This window comes from Cryptomeria japonica, chromosome 4, assembly GCF_030272615.1.
Source record: "Cryptomeria japonica chromosome 4, Sugi_1.0, whole genome shotgun sequence".
Classification (NCBI taxonomy): domain Eukaryota; kingdom Viridiplantae; phylum Streptophyta; class Pinopsida; order Cupressales; family Cupressaceae; genus Cryptomeria; species Cryptomeria japonica.
The window spans coordinates 441,319,504-441,339,705 of record NC_081408.1 but is presented as its reverse complement, the minus strand read 5'-3'; positions in this window follow the sequence as shown (position 1 = coordinate 441,339,705).

Genomic DNA, 20,202 nt, shown 5'->3' with positions numbered 1-20,202 from the left:
CTTTCTTCTTCTAGTACTGGATGGGGCAGAAGGTGTTTCCTTTGGAGCTCACTTCTGTGTCGATACCCTGATTGTAACTTTCCTAACCGGTTGCTTCTTTGCTTCCACCTTAGTCTCTTCATTTTTATTCCTCAATACCCTCTTGAATGCTAAGGGTGTGTCATCATCGGATTCTGATGGAATAGACTCAATAAAAATTTATGATTCTTTCCTCTTCCTTCCTTTTTTCTGGAATAGCATCAATTAATGCATTGATGTCCTATGAAACCTGTTCAACAAATTTACTTGCCTTGCCCTGCTACTTCTCCCTCTTCTTTTGGTTAAACTTAGTTTCAACCTCTTAATTTTTCTTCTTAGCAGTACCAAAGGTTTTCTCAAATTCATCAATAGGTGCATCAATTAGAAACTGTGCATAAGCATCTAGAATATTTGCATCAACTTCATAACCCATCTCTTCAATCCAAATCTTTCGAGGCTTGACAACTTCCTGTGTAGGGGAAAAAGTGAGACTAAGCATGGAAACCCTAATCCCACTCTCATACCCACTCATGGAATATGAAAGAGCCTAGGGAGGTAACTCACATTGGCTAATTCTTTTGAGAAAGAGAGAGTTGTGGATTACCTCTTAGGTTTTCTATTCCTTTGCTATAAATGAGAGAGAGGAATGATGCAAAACCCAATCTAACCTAGAAAGCAAATAAGCAAACAAATCCTAATCTAAGAATGCAGATCAAATAACAACTGACACACTGCTGAAAAGTATAGATCAGAAGGCAAAATCAAAGGTGCACCTATGTCTAAAATTTGAGCAGAAATGTCCTAGACCAGGGCACCACACCACTATCCTAATCTGCAATTCTGGAGCTGCAACTGAGAGGAGGGATTCTAAGATCTATAAGTTGTTGTTCTGCCAAGTCCTGCTGAAAGAGGGTAGGACTAGGGCACCATGTTCCTATCCTGGGTAGGACCAGGGCATCAAGCCCCTGTCCTTGACATATTTCTACACTTCTGAAGTTTTTGGGTGGTGTAGATGCATGTTCCAGACCTAAATCTGCTTCCATATTCTTGTTTCTATACCTGCAACTAAAAAGAGAAGGTTTGGGGTGGCTATATAGGGTTTTTCCTTAGTCAAACCCCCATTTTGGTGATTTCCACCTCCACAAATAGCCGATAATGTACAGAAAATGTGTGTGCAAGAACCTTGTGTATATACAAGATCCTAAGAATGAAAGTAAACAACCTAGAGCAACCCTAAAGAGTAAACCCTAATTGCTTATAATTGACAAAGTAAATGCTCTAAATCCATAATGCAAAGTGATCTAAAACATGAATATGAATCAAAATGAAGCTTATGAAAAGATCTGAAAACAAATTGAAACCATACCCAACCCCAAGGGAGAGGTACAAGTCAGTCGTCAGTCGATGATATCCTATTGTTCTTCTACATTTTCAAAAGCCCCCAATTGATAAAATGATGCTTGATGAATGTTTTATGGATTAATGTTGAATATTGTTGAAGACTCCAAAGATCTACTCTTTCTCTGCAAAGAAGGCTCTACTACTCCAAAAACCTATTCTAATATTCTTAGAAGAAGACCCCCTTCAAATGAAGAAAGAGAGCTCTTAAGTATGAAACCCTAGATCTTAATTTCATGTTTAGGCCAACCTAGGATTTGAAATTCCCGCTGATATGTTGGGGTTAATCATTACCGTATCATAGGATTGTGCTTCCAAAATTTCAAGAAAAAAGTCACGGACCATGTGCATTCCCGACATGGTCCGACCAACTTTTTACCAAATTTTTGGAGCCATTAGATATAATGATATTAGAGCGCATCCCAAATTTATAGTTGATTTCAAGATGTTTTGATATGCAAAATTGGGCCTAAACAGTCAAAATAAGACCTAATTAAAGTTTATGATTAAAAGATTCATTGGCAAAATAATATGAAAAGGGGCACACTTAGGGTAAAGGGCCCAACTTTGTAATGTGTAAAGTGATGAGACTGTTGGTATTTTGGATATTTTGATATGGTTTTGTCATTGATGTCAACACCTATTAACACTTATCAACTTTGGTACCTTGGAGAATTGGTTATGTTCACCGGCAAGCAAGTGACTTATGCACAGTCACCGATATCTGGTTCACCGACAGAATATATTGTTCATCGACACCTAGAATGACATGGAAAACACTTGGTTATGTTGAAGACATCATTTGGACACTTTGTCTTGGAGATTTGTTCATTGGTATATTCATGTTTGCATATTTGCTGTTACCGAAAAATAGGTCCAGAATAAGCACCAGCAGGATTATCTATTCCAGATTAGCACGACATGCTTTGGAGATGATTTTGTTGTTATTGTAAATGCATTAAGCCGACATGTTGAATCAGATATTGTATCGGTTATTGATTTACTTGTAAATTGTTTTTATTGTAATATCTTTTAGAGCCAACCTACTAAAATTGGTCTTAGGTTATGGTATATATGTAAGATCTTATTTGTAAGATCGATATGTTATTGGGAAAGGAATTGTAAGAAGGTATATGCGAGAATTAGCAGAGATATACACACATACATCATTTGAAGGTGAAGCAAGGTCTTTGTGAAGACATTAGAATTGAACTGGTACTGAATCCAACATATGGAGATGCTATTTTGAGAAGTACATCATTATTGGATTTAACCATCCAATTGTAGTCAGTGTGACTCCTATTTGTGCCTGAGCAGTGAGCTCTAGGTGCTTGGCCTTTCTGCATGTGCAGACCCCATTTGTATACACATACTATCTATAGTAGTATCATCTGATTATGGGTAAGGTTTCCCACCGTCATTTTTCCCCTTACAGGGTTTCCACGTACAAATATTGGTGTTATGTTTTGTGGATGTTATTGTCTTTCTGTTTCATGCATTAATCTTTACCGATACTGTAATTAACTGATAAACTGTCTACCGACATAAAGTTTGGTTTACTGGTATTAAGCATTAAGTTTGGATAAGTTGTTTTTGGTTTGAATTTATTAGACAACTGATTCACACCCCCCCCTCTTAGTTGTCTCTGGGACCTAATAATTGGTATCAGAGCCTAGTCCTCTTTTTATAGAAATTTAACAGCTTGAGGAGATCCAATGTCTACTAACTATTTTAGGAAGGACAGTCCTAAACTTGATGGAACCAACTATGGCATATGGAAGATCGGGATAGCGACACATCTAAATTGCATTAGAAAGGACATCTGGGATGTTAGAAAGAATGGCTATACTGCTCCTACTCAAAATCAGCCTAATCCACCTACCTTAGGAAAAGATGAGGAAAATGATTGCAAAGCAAGAGAAGCACTTTTGAGCGCATTATCAGATCAACAAATCATGGGATTATCAGATAGATCTACTGCTAAAGCTATTTGGGACCATTTGGAAACATTGAATTAAGGAGATTCCACAGTCGAAATTGCAAAACTTGAAAGCTTCCTGGTTAGGTATGAAAATCTGAAAATGGAAGAAGATGAAAGGATTTCTGCTTTTATGGAAAGAGTTAATGAAATTGTTTTGGGTATTAAATGTTGTGGAGGAACCTTAAGTGAAGATGAAATTGTTTCAAAAGTTTTAAGAGGATTGCCACCGGCATACAAAATGAAAGTTACTGCTATAAATGAGTTAAGAACAATGCCTAATACATCAGTAACTAGGGACACATTGATTGGAGAACTTTCGGCTTTTGAAATTGAGGAATTTGGTCCTGTTGCTACTAAAAAAATAGACTTAGCTTTTAAGACATCAACATCATCTGCAAAATCATTTGATAAATCTGATTAGAAAGCCTTTTATGCAAGAGAACTTGAAGAAAGCAGGAGAGAAAATGAAGAACTTGAAGAAGTTGAAGCACTATTTGCAAGAAAAATGCCTAAAGGTCCAGTTGGAAGTAAGTATGAAGGTAAAGCACCCTTTCAATGTTTTAACTATAATAAGATTGGTCATATGGCTTCAAGATGCCCTGATAGACATGCTAGACTAAGAGAAGAATCTAGAAGAAAATACAAGCCTAACCCTGAATATCAGAGATACATATTTAAGAAGAATGAAGATAAATCTTGTTATCTTGCTGATGAAGGAGTCACTGATGATTCTGATGAGGATCTGGAAAACAAGTTAGAGCATCTTTTAAAAGTATTCCAGAAAAATCCAATAATGCTCTTGACTTAATTCATACTGATTTATGTGGTCCATCTAGAACTAAAAGCTTACAAGGTGATAGATATTTCATGCTAATCATTGATGAGTATTCTAGAATGTGTTGGGTTACTTTTCTCAGAGAAAAATCAGAAGCACTTGGGAAGTTCAAACTATTCAAGGTGATGGTAGAAAATGAAACTGGCAATAAAATCAAATGTTTGAGATTAGATCAAGGAGGTGAATTAACATCTAAGGAATTTAATACATTATGCGAAGTGAATGGAATTAGAAGATAGTTATCAGCACCCCGAACACCACAGCAGAATGGAGTTGTAGAAAGAAAAAACAAAACTATCTTGGATGCAGCTAGAATTATGTTATCAAAAGAAAATCTATCACATGTATATTGGAGAGAGGCAGTAAGTACAACGGTCTATACATTCAACAAAGTTCACATCAAAGGTGAAACCAGTAAGACCACTCATGAACTATGTTTTGGTATTACTCCTACTCTTAAATATTTCAGAATATTTGGAAGTAAATGCTATATTAGGAGAGATGAGTATATTGGCAAATTTGATCCTAGAAGTGATGAAGGAATATTTCTTGGTTATTCATCTAAGAGCAAAGCATATAGATGTTTTAACAAGAGATTGCAGAAAATTGTTGAGAGTACAAATGTGAAAATTGATGAACAGTTTAGAGGAACTTCAAGGTATATAGACTCTAAACCGGCAACAGAGATACTGAAAAATGAACCTACATTGAACCCACCGGTACAGAATGAAGATCCAGTTACACTGGTATCATCTGAAAATTCCACTATAACTGAGGAACAATAGCAAACAAAGACACTGACAAATGAACCTACATTGAATCCACTGGTATAGAACAAAGATCTAGTTACACCGGTATCATCTGAAAATTCCACTGTAACTAAGGAACAACAACAAAAAAAGACACCCCAGTATGTAAGATTGAACCACTCTGAAAATCAAATAATTGGGAACAAGTATCAAGGAGTTATGACAAGAGGAAGACTGGAAAATGAAGAGGTATGTCTTATTTCTCAAATTGAACCATCATCAATTAATGAGGCATGTGAAGATAAACACTGGATTAAAGCTATGGAAGAGGAACTAGAACAAATTGAAAAGAATAACACATGGACATTAGTTCCCCGACCAAAAGACAAAAATGTAATTGGAACAAAATGGGTATTCAGAAACAAACTTAATGAAGATGGTAAGGTAATAAGAAATAAAGAAAGAATAGTGTGTAAGGGATATTCTCAGAAAGAAGGAATTGATTATAATGAAACCTTTGCACCGGTAGCTAGAATTGAGGTAGTCAGATTATTCTTGGCTTTTGCAGCACACAAGAACTACAAAGTATATCAAATGGATATTAAATGTGCATTTCTGAATGGAGGTCTTGAAGAAGAAGTTTACATTAAGCAACCTGGTGGATTTTCTTTGACAGATAAAAAAGATATGGTTTGTAGGTTAAGGAAAGCTTTGTATGGGTTGAAGCAAGCTCCAAGAGCTTGGTATGCTAGATTGGATAAATATCTTTTGAAGATTGGTTTTTCTAAAGGTAATGCTGACAACAACTTATACTATAAAGAGACTAATTATGAAATCTTGGTTATAGAATTTTTTGTTGATGATATAATCTTTGGAGGAGAAGATGGATTATGTAAATACTTTTCTATTGAAATGCAGCAAAAATTTGAAAGGTCTATGATTGGAGAGATAAAATTCTTTTTAGGATTGCAGATTTCACAAACTGATAAAGGTATATTCTTGAGTCAATCCAAGTACTTGAAGGAGTTACTAAAGAAATTTGGGATGGAGAACTCTAAACCGGTAAGCACACCTATAACTACAAATGACAAATTATCACTAAGGGATGACTCTACACCTGTTAATCTAACTAGGTACAAATCTATGATAGGAGGCCTACTGTATTTGACACAAACAAGACCTGATATTATGAATGCAGTATGTAGCGTTTTAATATTTCAAAGTAATCCTAAAGAAAATCATGAATCAGTAGTAAAAAGGATTTTTCGGTACTTACAAGGCACTACAAATCTTGGTTTATGGTATCCTAGAGATGAAAACTTTGAATTATGTGCATACACAGATGCAAATTGGGCAGGAGATGTGGATGACAAAAAAAGCACCACCGGTGGAGCATTTTTTCTCGAAAACAGATTAATTTCTTGGTTGAGTAAGAAACAAAGTTGCACATCTTTATCAATAGCTGAATCAGAATATGTTGTAGCAACAACTAACTGTACATAGGTATTATGGCTTAAGCAAATGTTAAAGGACATAAAGGTAAAATGCAAGGAACCTATAACTATCTATTGTGATAACACAACAGTAATTGATATATCTAAGAATCCAGTACTACATTCCAAAACTAAACATGTTTCTATCAAACTGAATTTTTTGAAAGAGAATGTTGAAGCAAAAGAAGTAAAACTGGTTTATGTGAATAGTAAGGAGTAGATTGCAGATATTTTCACTAAGCCTTTGCCTAAGGAGACTTTTGAATATCTTGGAGATTAGCTTGGAATCATACCCCAACCGATAGAGACTTAGTTGATGTTTGTCATCAACCGACATAATTAACAGAGAAATATTTTATTCCGGCTTTGATGAGGTGAGCTACTTCTCAGGGGGAGTAGGTTGTATACTGAATTGGTTGGTATTTTGTATCTGAACTTGGTTTTTGTATTGGCTTTGGCATTTGATGTCAAAGGGGGAGAGATTTATATGGAAAAACACAAGGAAAACACATGTTACTCCTAGGGGGAGAGATTGTTACTTTGGGAGAGATTGATTACTCTCTGTATCTGAATTTTGATTTCTAGTTATGATCTCTTTTGGGAGATTGTTGGTTTTTGGTATTTGGCATTTCTGTTTTGGCACTTTGATGGTTTTTCCATCTTGTGTTTCCATCAATGCCAAAGGGGGATATTGTTGGTATTTTGGATAAGTTGATATGGTTTTGTCATTTATGTCAACACCTATTAACACTTATCAACTTTGGCACCTTGGAGAATTGGTTATGTTCACCGGCAAGCAAGTGACTTATGCACAGTCAACGGTATATGGTTCACCAACAGGATATCTTGTTCACCGGCACCTGGAATGACATGGAAAACACTTGGTTATGTTGAAGACATCATTTGGACACTTTGTCTTGGAGATTTATTCATTAGTATATTCGTGTTTGCATATTTGCTGTTACCGGCAAATAGGTCGAGAATAAGCACCGATAGGATTATCTATTCCAGATCAGCACGACACACTTTGGAGATGATTTTGTTGTTATTATAAATGCATTAAGCTGACATGTTGAATCAGATATTGCATCGATTATTGATTTTCTTTTAAATTGTTTTTATTGTAATATCTTTTAGAGCCGACCTACTAAAATTGGTTTTAGGTTATGGTATATATGTAAGATCTTATTTGTAAGATCGATACGTGATTGGGAAAAGGAATTGTAAGAAGGTATATGCGAGAATTAGCAGAGCTATACATGCAGACATCATTTGAAGGTGAAGCAAGTGTGTGGGGGAAAAAGTGACACTAAGCAAACATGCCCTAATCTCACTTTCAACCACACACTTGTGGAATACGAAAGAGCCTAGAGGTATCACACAATTGGCTACTTCTTCTTGAAGAAGAGAGAGCCATGGGCTACCTATTAGGATTTCTATTCCTTTGTTGTAATAGAAAGATGAAATGATGCAAGTTCAATTCCTAACCCCAAAGTGCAAGTATTAACTAATAACAAGATTGCAGAATTGAACTTAAACAATAGAAAACTGTAAACACAAGGACAAGACAAGAATGTAAATGCGTACCCGGAGTTAAAATCTGACTGAAAATGTTCGGGACGGGGGCGCAGGTGCCACTGTCCTGATTCTGCCCCTGAAACTGCTCCGAAAACTGCTATTTTTGCACTCTGGAAAAGCTGTCAAAACTGCTGAAAATGTTGTCTGTCAGGAGGACCAGGGTGCCCAGCGCCCCTGTCCCAGGGACCAGGGTGCCCAGCGCCCCTGTCCTGACAAGACCAGGGCGCCCCACGCCCATGTCCTGGTCTTTTTCTCTAAGATTTGGTGTGTGGTGCTGTCTCAGTCTGCTTTTCTCGGATCTGCAACCTGCGGTGTCGTCCGAGTCTCGAAACCTGCACTTATATCTGAAAAGGTGTTTGGGCGGCTATATAGGGTTTTGCCTTAGTCAAACCCCCGCTTCGGTGATTTCCACCTCCACGAATAGCCAAGTTATATTGTAAAATGTATTGTGTGTGCAGACCTAGTGTGTGTGCAAGGTCCTTAAATGCAAGAAAGCAAACTAGAGCAACCTAGAAAGTAAACCCTAATTGCTTGTAAATGATAATGTAAATGCTCTAAATCAAGATGCAAAGTGATCTAAAGCATGAATAAAGGATATATTTTAGCTTATGCAAAGACATGGAAACAACATGAAATCATACCCAACCCTCAAGGGAGGAGTACAAGACAATCTTCAGTCGGTAATTTCCTATTGCTCTTCAATGTCTTCAAAGCCCTAAATGCATGAATGAAATTGATGAATGCTTGATAGATGGATGTTGAATGTTGTTGAAGTCTTCAAAGATCTGCTCTTTCGCTGCCTAGAAGGTCCCTGAAAACAAAATTTGGATCCTTTCAAATGAAGAAAGAGAGCTCTTATGTAGGAAACCCTAGGTCGTAAATTCATATTTTGGCCGACCTAGAGATTGAATCTCCCGCCAATTTCTTGGGGTTAAGCTTTATTTTATGATTGGATCGCGCTCCTAAAATTTCGGAAAAAATGTCCGGGACCATGTTGCACTCCGGGCGCCATGGTCCCGACAACTTTTCACCAAATTTTCAGGACTGTCGAATATGATGATTTTAGAGAGAATCCCGAAGTTACAGGTGATTTCGAGATGTTTTGACCCTCGAAATCAAGCCCCCAAGTTCAAAATAGGACCTAATCAGGGTTTTTGATTAAATGATGTATAGGAGGACTAAAATGAAAAGGGCACACTTTAATGAAAAGGGCCCAACTTTATGATATGGGAGATGATAAAATAGAACCTTAGACCTAATTAATTTAATTAATTAAGTGCTAAAGGGGAAATGCGATGCAAAATACAAAATGCGCCAAGGCAGGTGCTAAACTAGGTGTGAAATTGTACCACCCTAGCAAGTGCGTACAATTTACGACGTTACATTTAGCCCCCACTTTAGCGGTCATATGAACACTACGTGCATATGCAAGCTAAAGTACAGAAAAGTAAACATTATTTGAAAAAGGATATATCCATAAGTCTATCGAACGAAGCCCCCGGCGGTATCTGCAGTACACAGTTAGGAACCGCACCCTACAAAACACACGTTAGATCACAAAATCACCTAATGCTTACTAAGGAAGGTGATGAAAATTCGAGGGTAGCTATATGCCCCCCCCTGTTTCAGCTTGCTAATTTTAGTGAGTTGAAACAGGGTATCATGTTTACCACTTCGAATTGTTAAAGAATATTGATGACAAATGCTCACAAGAAGATTTGATATGAAATCAAAAACTAATGGAGAATCATTTGGTAAGAAAGAGGACTAAATCTCAATTCCAACACAACAAAGAGTGTGAGGATTTGAGAGTTCTCTAACACAAGATGAAGGATGTAAATGGAAACAAAATGCAAAGAGAAGAAAAGAAAGGAAAAAAGCATGAATACACACATTGGTGATCCATGAGAAGAATAGTGAGAGAGAAAACATGGACTTCTCACCCCTAGATCTTGTCTAGGTGATCCATGGAAAAAGGACATGGAAAACTAGCGCCTAGAGTCTGTCTAGGTGATCCATGTAAGGGAGGAGAGTGAGAAAGTCTAGCCTTATGCCGCTAGTTCCACTCAATCTCGTGCATGTGTGTGTAAGGGAGGTTAGAAGCACCTCATAGGAGTCTATGCCCGAGTATGCTACAACCTATATATGTATAGTACAAAAGCGTGACATCTCACTCTAAGAGTCTGTGCTCTGGTTCCGAGAATAATTAGCTTGCATAAAAGAAAAAAATGGAGACATCTCGCTCTAAGAGTCTGTGCTCTGGTTCCGAGAATAATCCATTGCTCAAAAAGTGTAATGTTTATGTCATAAGAAAAGTAGAACAAGGATACCTACCTTCATCACAAAAGAAGATACCCCAAAAATGCAACAATGTCATAGATCCAAGCAAGAGAGTTTTACACTCTTTAAGCAAGGATAAGATAGTTAAAAAGGGATATCTTGTAGTATGTGCAAAGGAGATCCTTAGAGGAGAAGAGATCTTTGTACAAAAGACACCTATCCCTGAGAGGAATTGTCTTAGACAAATATAACATCTTCTAGAATAAGACAAAGAAGAGAATAAGAATGCAATACTTCCTTCTTTTGCGAGGTGAAAGTGATTCTTAATGAAGGATGACGCTCTTTTTAACCCAATTGGGAGAGTGAATTTATTATGGATGTATTTTACCAAGTGCAAAAGAGGTTGTAGTCAAGGATTTACATCTCTTGAACAAACAACAACAAATGCATACATCTCAAGTAATAAAGTTCACACCATCCAAAAAATAGGAAAAAGTGGATCCTTAGATAAAAATAAGGAAAGATCATTGCCTCAATGAGAAGGACTTACACAATCTTCTAGGGAGAGATTTGGACATAAGCAAAAGAAGAGATGTATGAAATCACTCTTGTCCCCATAGGAACAAGAGATAACATAGAGAATTAGGCTATTATGTTGCTTCAAAAATATGATTGCACTTGAAATTGTGCTATCATGAATGACAATGAGCCCCTAGTAAATGAGCTACCAATGTCACATAATGATGAGCAACATAATAGCCATTAATGTTATTTAAAGACATGATAGATTGAATGAGGTATTTGACATGCTAAATGCTCAACTATAAGTGAGATCAAAAACATGTATAAAGTGATAAAAATTGAAGAAGGACAGTTATGAGAAATCTTAGAAGAAAGATGAGTGTAATTTATTAGAGCCTTATCCCTGGAGGAAAGGACTTTGTGATGAATAGGAGATAAAGATTCATAAGTGGATTTAGAAATTTGAGGGGAGTCATAAAGAGATTTGTTCATCGCCAAGATTTCCTTATGAGGGGCATGAGAGTTGACAGAAGTAGAAGATGATTTAGTTGAAGTGAGATCATCATCACTACTAAATATAGCATTCACATTGAGAGATGGTCTTTTAGATGCTTTGGTACGTTTGCAGGGATTATAGCCGAGTCCAAAGGCATAATTGTGAAAATTAGTCTCTAGAGGAACTTTTATCCCTTATTCATGAGCACCACAACCATTTCCATGATACCCATGCTTAGCAAAAATACGAAAACCACGACCATAACGATCATCCATTTCAGGAAGAGAAGGTGGTTTTTCATAAGACAAAGAATCAAATTCTTCAGAATTAAAGGTGTGAGGAGAAGAAGTTTGAGAAGCGGCCACAAAATTATTGCTCATAGGTTCAAGTAAGACTGATTGATCTCTAGTTTCTTCCTTCTTTTTACCTTTAAGATCTCTAGGAGGAACCCTATACTCACCTACAAAGGTGGGATTAAAGTCAAGGGATCCCCAATCGTCTTCTGTGAGAACCTTCTCAGGATCAAAAGCCTTTTCATGTGTAAACTCAATTCGAGAAGGATCTTCTTTAGGAGCTTTAGACTCATCCAAAGAATTTTGATTATTAGAGGGTGATGATTCATCCATTGGTATCTTGTTTAACGTGTCATCACTAGAAGAGGAAGGCTTAGAAGAACTCCCTTTGGAAGTAGATGTTTGCAAACAAGCCTGAAGATTAGTATCACCTATCAAGGTATATGTCTTATTGTTATAAATAAATTTAACTTGTCTATGCAATGTAGAGGGGACAGCTTGCATACTGTGAATCCAAGGTCTCCCTAATAACAAGTTGTATGTTAGATTTCCTGACATAACATGGATAGGAGTAGGCAAAGTAACAGGTCCCACTGTGATGGGTAAGGTGATAATACCTAATGAAGACTTAGCCACATTATCAAAGCCTCGAATGGGACGAGAGTCAGGCTCAATAAGGGATGTATCCACATTCATCTTATGCAATAGATTAATGCTACATACATTAAGGCCAGAGCCATTATCTACTAGTGTTCGTCTTATAGCCGTGTCATTTATGATAACCACAATCATCAAGGGATCATATTGATGTTGAATTTCACTAGTAGGCAACTCATCTTGTGTGAACACAATTTGAGCTTTAGGATTCATCACAGAGTTAACCAAAGATACTATATTACTAGATGTATTAGGTGGAGGAACATTCAAATCTTTCAAGGCATCTTGTAACATTCCATGATGAGCGGAAGAAGTTTGGATCAAATCCCAAAGGGATATCTTAGCAGGGGTAGCTTTAAGTTGTTCTATGAGATCATATTCCTTACCAAGAACTTGTGAAATACATGGAGCTTGCAGAAGAATTGGTTGAGAAGGAGGAAGTGAAGTTGGGATAACTGGAGGAGGATTAGGTTGCCTATTGTTTCTTGTGTTATAGGTATGAGCAACCGCATGATAACTCTCTCTAGTCAATTGCTTAGCATACTCATAAGGGCTCTTATAAGAATAACCTCCTTGCACAGTAATAATAGGTTTCTTAGGAGTGAAAAAAGGATCATTAGCATAACCACCTTGAACCACTAAGATAGGCTTATTTAAAGGTTGAGAATTTTGAGAAGGGCAAGCACCTTGGACAGTGAAGAGAGGTTTGTTAGGTGTTTCATTCACATGTATCAAATTGATTGAGGATGGTTTAGAGGAATGAAAAAAAGTGTTGGAATAATTGTTGATGGTCTTCTCTTGCACCAAAATCTCATCACGGATTAAATCAATTTTAGGAGAGAGAAAAGGGGTAGGCATTGATGTTCTAGTAGGAAGAGGAAAGGTCATATCATCCTCTATCATCAAATGATCTACATGGGGAATAAACTCTCTAGGAGAAGGATCAACATTACTCTCTAAAGTCTCACTTTTGAGAGGGAGATCTCTGAAAGAAATGTTAACCATCTTGCTTTGAACTAGGGTTTCCTTATGAGTAGAACCAAATTGAGGAGAGGGAGATGCTTTATTTTTAGAGGGAGAATAATTAAGATTCAAGGAAGGTGAGAAACTATCAAGGGAGTTTTCAATCTTGATTTCATCCCCTTTGGCTAGGGTTCTCTCATGGGGTAGAGAATAATCTACACCTTCTTCCAATGGTTCATCCCAAATAGTGAAGTTGTTGAAAGGAATGTTTGAAGTATTGTCAATTTCGGGAGAGGAGATAACATTGTTTATTAATTCCTCATCCTTAGAAGGGAGGGCATCAATAGATGTGTTAAACTCATCCTCTTTCCTCAAAATATGTTCAATATGATCTTTAGGGGAGAGAGAATTAAGGAAAGTGCTTATTATTTCATCTTCTTTCTCTAAGGGATGCTTATGGGTAAGACAAACTTTAGGAGAAGGGTAGGCGTTTATCATTAATTCATCATCTCTAGTGGGAATTTTGTTAGAAAAGGAAATGCCATAAATAGGAAATATAGGGATAATATCATCTTCTTGCACAAAAGGATCCTCATGAAGGGAGTGTTTTTTAGGAGGAACATGAACATATTTCCCCAAAGATTCATGCTTAGGAAGGAGATCTTTGAAAGAAGTGTTCATAACCTCTTGTTGCACTAACATGCCCCCAGTAGAAGGACCAACTTTAGGAGAAAATAAGTCAATGTCCATAAATACCTTTTCACTTAGAGAGGAATCATGTAGGGAAGGTGAAGTAATATTAAGAAAGGTGTTTATGATATCATTCTCTTCCTCTAGGATAGCTAAATAGGAAGGGCACATTTTAGGAGAGTTGTCCAGATCACTCTTAAAGTCTTCATCCTTAGAGCATGGGAGAGTCTCAAAGGGATTGGTAGAAACTCTTTTAGACACTAAAATGTTGTTATAGATGGGGGGAGGTTCTTTAGGAGAAGGAAAAATTGAAACAAGGGAAGCTAACCCATTATCACATCTATGAAATGAATGCATCATGACAACAATTTTCCTCTTTCAAATGATAACACATGCAAAATAGAAGGAAATATTTAATTTTAACCAATGCAAGCACTTAGAATGTAGATTTAGAAAATCAAATTTATGATTCAAATGAGTTCCTAAATCAGATTTGAAATTATTGATCCCAATTAAGCTATCCACAAGTTCAACTTTGAATTGAAAAATTAGGGTTTTAGCAAAAATTTCCTCTAAATTTTTGAATCTTGCAAGAAATTAAAACTTGTAAATACAAATTTGAATTTGAAATAGCATAAACACTCAAATTTGAAAACATAAATCAGAATTAGAGAAGATTGGAGTTCACGTCGGGTTCACCAAAATGTGTGGGGGAAAAAGTGACACTAAGCAAACATGCCCTAATCTCACTTTCAACCACACACTTGTGGAATACGAAAGAGCCTAGAGGTATCACACAATTGGCTACTTCCTCTTGTAGAAGAGAGAGCCACGGGCTACCTATTAGGATTTCTATTCCTTTGTTGTAATAGAAAGATGAAATGATGCAAGTTCAATTCCTAACCCCAAAGTGCAAGTATGAACTAATAACAAGATTGCAGAATTGAACTTAAACAATGGAAAGCTGTAAACACAAGGACAAGACAAGAATGTAAATGTGTACCCAGAGTTAAAATCTGATTGAAAATGTTCGGGATGGGGGCGTGGGCGCCACTGTCTTGATTCTGCCCCTGAAACTGCTCCAAAAACTGCTGTTTTTGCACTCTGGAAAAGCTGTCAAAACTGTTGAAAATGCTGTCTGTCAGGAGGACCAGGGCGCCCAGCGCCCTTGTCCTAGGGACCAAGGTGCCCAGTGCCCCTGTCATGGCAGGACCAGGGCACCCCATGCCCCTGTCCTGGTCTTTTGCTCTGAGATTTGGTGTGTGGTGCTGTCTCAGTTTGCTTTTCTCGGATCTGCAACCTGCGGCGTCGTCCGAGTCCCGAAACCTGCACTTATATCTGAAAAGGTGTTTGGGCGGCTATATAGGGTTTTGCCTTAGTCAAACCCCCACTTCAGTGATTTCCACCTCCACAAATAGCCAAGTTGTATTGTAAAATGTATTGTGTGTGCAGACCTAGTGTGTGTGCAAGGTCCTTAAATGCAAGAAAGCAAACTAGAGCAACCTAGAAAGTAAACCCTAATTGCTTGTAAATGATAATGTAAATGCTCTAAATCAAGATGCAAAGTGATCTAAAGAATGAATAAAGGATATATTTTAGCTTATGCAAAGACATGGAAACAACATGAAATCATACCCAACCCTCAAGGGAGGAGTACAAGCCAATCTTCAGTCGGTAATTTCCTATTGCTCTTCAATGTCTTCAAAGCCCTAAATGCATGAATGAAATTGATGAATGCTTGATAAATGGATGTTGAATGTTGTTGAAGTCTTCAAAGATCTTCTCTTTCGCTGCCTAGAAGGTCCCTGAAAACAAAATTCGGATCCTTTCAAATGAAGAAAGAGAGCTCTTATGTAGGAAACCCTAGGTCATAAATTCGTATTTTGGCCGACCTAGAGATTGAATCTCCCGCCAATTTCTTGGGGTTAAGCTTTATTTTATGATTGGATCGCACTCCTAAAATTTTGGGAAAAATGTCCGGGACCATGTTGCACTCCGGGCGCCATGGTCCCGACAACTTTTCACCAAATTTTCAGGACTGTCGAATATGATGATTTTAGAGAGAATCCCGAAGTTACAGGTGATTTCGAGATGTTTTGACCCTCGAAATCAAGCCCCCAAGTTCAAAATAGGACCTAATCAGGGTTTTTGATTAAATGATGTATAGGAGGAATAAAATGAAAAGGGCACACTTTAATGAAAAGGGCCCAACTTTATGATATGGGAGATGATAAAATAGAACCTTAGACCTAATTAATTTAATTATTTAAGTTCTAAAGGGGAAACGTGATGCAAAATGCAAAATGCGCCAAGGCAGGTGCTAAACTAGGTGTGAAATTGTACCACCCTAGAAAGTGCGTACAATTTACGACGTTACAGCAAGGTTTTTGTGAAGACATATTAGAACTGAACTGGTATTGAATCTAGCATAAGAAGATGCTATTTTGAGTAGTACATCATTATTGGATTTAACCATCCAATTGTAGTTAGTGTGACTCCTATTTGTGTTTGAGCAGTGAACTCTAGGTGCTTAGCCTTTCTGCATGTGCAGACCCCATTTGTATACACATACTATCTGTAGTAGTATCATCTGATTGTGGGTAAGGTTTCCCACCGTGGTTTTTCCCCTTATAGGGTTTCCACGTACAAATAATAGTGTTATGTGTTGTGGATGTTATTGTCTTTCTGTTTCATGCATTAATCTTTACCGGTAGTACAATTAACTGATAAACTATCTATCGGCATAAAGTTTGGTTTACTGGTATTAAGCATTAAGTTTGGATAAGTTGTTTTTGGTTTGAATTTATTAGAAAAATGATTCACCCCCCCTCTCAGTTATCTCTGGGACCTAACAGAGACATGACCTTAGATTTAATTAAATTAATTAATTAAATGCTTAAAGGGGAATGAAAAATGCAAGATGCAAAACACACTAAGCCAGGTGCTAACCCAAGTGTGAAATTGTACCACCCTAGAAAGGGTGTACAATTTATGATACTAGACTTAGCCCCCATGTTAGCGGTCGTATGACACTATGTGCATATGCAAGATAAAGTATAGAAAAGTAAACATCATTTGAAAAAGGATAATTTATAAGTTGTCGAACGAAGCCCCCAACGGTATCTGCAGTACACAGTTAGGAACTATACCCTAAAAAACCACATGTTAGATCACAAAATCACCTAATTCTTACTAAGGAAGTTGATGAAATTAATGGGTAGCTATATTCCCCCTGTTCCAACTTGCTTATTTGTGAGGTGAAACAGGGTATCATGTTTTCCACAACAAATTGTGATAAAGATTGTGATGAAGAAAGTTCACAACAAGGCTTAATTACTCATCCAAGAGCATTATGGAACTAACATGGAGTGAGAGGTAAAACTCATGATTCCAATGCTACCAACGGTGCAAGAATCAAATGTTCCTAGATCAAGGTATGATAGATTGAAGAAAAAGTGCAAAAATTAGGGTTTTAACTTAAAAACATAAAGTCAAAAAGTGCATAATAAATAAATATGAAAATGATACCTTCATTTGTCACTTTCTAAATTTTTGTCTCTATTCACTATAGAGGATCCCACATACAAGCCATCATGCCTCGATGCCAACTTGAGTGACCTACGTAGATGAAGATCCTGCACCAGTCCGTACTTGACAGTCGTCCGCTTGACCAAGTGAGTTGACTTTTCATTGACTGCATTTGACTTTGTCATGCTTTCATAGTTTTCATAATTGATGATGTCATCACCTAGTCTAGGCCAGGACCCACCCTTTGGACACCTAGGGGTCCTAGGGTGCCCTGGTCCTCCTAGGGTACCATGGTCCCCTCTAGGTGCCATGGTCCCAATAGGGCACCTTGGTCCATACAGGGTGCCCTGATTCCTGTTCGGGGTGACCAACGACGACACTAGATCAGGCTGAATGATTGCTTTGATTAGATGATGATAGATGATTGATTGATTACTGATGAGAGATTGCTTTGCATTTTGTAGACACTACCATACATCCATGAGCATACCGCCGGTCTCACCTTTCAGAGCCTTCGAGAGAAGATCCTGAGCATAACAGTAGGCGAGAGGGATTTTCTACATGTAATGGGTTTGTGGGATGCGATGACCATGTCGGCCATCTGATTCCATTCTGCTATGTTGATGGCACTGATGGAGAGGTGGGATGTAGATACCTTGACATTCTCACTACTAGAGGGGGAAATGACAGTCACCCTAGAGGATGTGTACCATATTCTGTGCCTACCCATCAGAGGAAAGACTGTAAGATATCAATCCAACTGCTCAGAGGAGGATTATAGGAGAGAGCAGGTATACGTTGTGAGGAGAGTGATACATAGTGAGATGAGGGGTCGCATTATGGTTAGCTAGCTCCTACACCCTATAGGCAAGGTTCCATTAGTGAGGACTCATGATTGTGACCCTTGCATTAGTTGTGTGCCCCAATAGGCACGATACACATATGCATGGAGGACTCCTATGCCATACAAGCTATGGACAGACACATGAGAGTATACTCTTGGGGTCAGAGCATGCTTGCGCATCTCTATCATGACCTTGGAGAGTATGTGTTTAGACATGGATGCAGCCTTATGACATGCACACTACTACAGGTGTGGATGTTTAGCATATTACATGCACTAGACCTGGTGGAGCCCAATAGAGCTAGTCCCAGAGTAGCCTAGGGTATATGCTTATCCTCTTACTCATGAGTGGCGATTTGGTGATCTCCTATATTGGAGGTTGAGAATGGATAGATTGATAGTGGGCAGGATCATATGGAGACCCTACCTCAGGATGTCTATGTGGGTAGGGCTACACAGATAGATGTTCAACATGCAGAGGAACTGTCTACTAGTTGGATAGTATAGCCACATAGTCGTTCATTTCTACTTTGACTAAGTTTGGTGGTAGTTTGGGTTCGAGCAGTGTGTTCCTATTGACGTGCCTATATACATCCAACACTCATGAGCTATGTCAAGGCTAGGAGCCATTCCTAGGCCTACAAGTGACGAGATCGACATCACAAATTCAGATGGGTCAGATCATGATATAGCGACATATTATAGAGATGATTTAGGTGCACACCAACGATACATCACATGGTAGAGGAGGACATACCTCAAGCCATTTTACCAGTAGACTTCCCTAGAGGTAACCCCAAACCATGGATACAGTTAGGCGATAGAGAGGAATATGATGCATCCAAGGAGGATTTAGATGATCAGAGTGACGACATAGAGGAGAAAAAGGTAGGCGAAGACAGAGGAGAGCTTGATATCGAAGAGGGAGATCAGGATGGGGATGATGATGAGGAGGAAAAGGATGAGGATGAGGAGGATGAGGATGAGGATGAGGATGAGGATGAGGATGAGGATGAGGACAAGAATGAGGAGGATGAGTAGGGTAAAATTCATCACTCTAGAGAGGATACAAGAGCCCTAGATCCACCGATTCTCCTACGATAGGCAAAGAGGGGTCCTGATCCTAATCCTCATTGGCCCATACTGACTATATAGAGATAGTACGAGTAGGGAGAGCCCAACAAGTCCCTATCTCAAGTAGTCATTATCCATGATCCTCACTGGCGAGAGGGAGATCCAGGTAATGTGCCCTGTTATTGATTAACATATGCATTCTACCTTCTTTAAATTTGATGATATAGAATGTTACTGATGAAAAATTTCTCTATCTTGCAGCTAGCATCCAAGAGTGGCATTCTCTGATTCAGAATCTAGTGATAGACCTTATTGTGACTGCACACATACAAATGCCGCATAGATCCCAGAGGAGTGCAGGATGACATGAGGACCTTTTCTCCCCTATTTGGACGGAGGTGGAGGGCCTATGAGACAGATTATAATAGACAAAGTGTGACCTAGCAGTGGCGCAGACAGAGGCAACCACATACTGAGGGATCATGATGGAGAGAGATTGCAGGAGCTCCTCACAGAGTTACTCATGGTCTGTATCATGATACACCCCTATGGGGCCACCTGCACGACCAGATCAGGAGGGGGCATCTAGCCACCATCCTCTTGCTACTAGTCCTAGGGATAGGAGATGATTTTAATGTATTGATGTATATATGATGATACTCATGATTATGCTATTTTTAATGCTTTTACAATGTACACATTGCTTAGATTAGAAGTAACATATTGAGTAATGAGCATGTATATCTGATTTAATTTCCATGTGATTGATTTCTCAATACTTCATGATTAAATTGATACATGTG